The sequence below is a fragment of the Ranitomeya imitator genome, chromosome 1 (assembly GCF_032444005.1).
Source record: "Ranitomeya imitator isolate aRanImi1 chromosome 1, aRanImi1.pri, whole genome shotgun sequence".
NCBI lineage: Eukaryota > Metazoa > Chordata > Amphibia > Anura > Dendrobatidae > Ranitomeya > Ranitomeya imitator.
Genome location: NC_091282.1, coordinates 543,842,832 through 543,843,157, shown reverse-complemented (window position 1 = coordinate 543,843,157; position 326 = coordinate 543,842,832).

Sequence of the window (326 nt, the reverse complement as noted above, 5' to 3'; positions counted from 1 at the left end):
CCGGGCTCTGCACACACAGCTCTGCTGCAGCCTGCTGACACACGCCGGGCTCTACACACACAGCTCTGCTGCAGCCTGCTGACACACGCCGGGCTCTGCACACACAGCTCTGCTGCAGCCTGCTGACACACGCCGGGCTCTGCACACACAGCTCTGCTGCAGCCTGCTGACACACGCCGGGCTCTGCACACACATGGCTCTGCTGCAGCCTGCTTACACACGCTGGGCTCTGCACACACAGCTCTGCACACAGCCGCACATCCTTCCCCGGGAGCACGCAGGCTGCAGCTGCCTGTGTATGCACGTGCCGCCACTACACATCACAG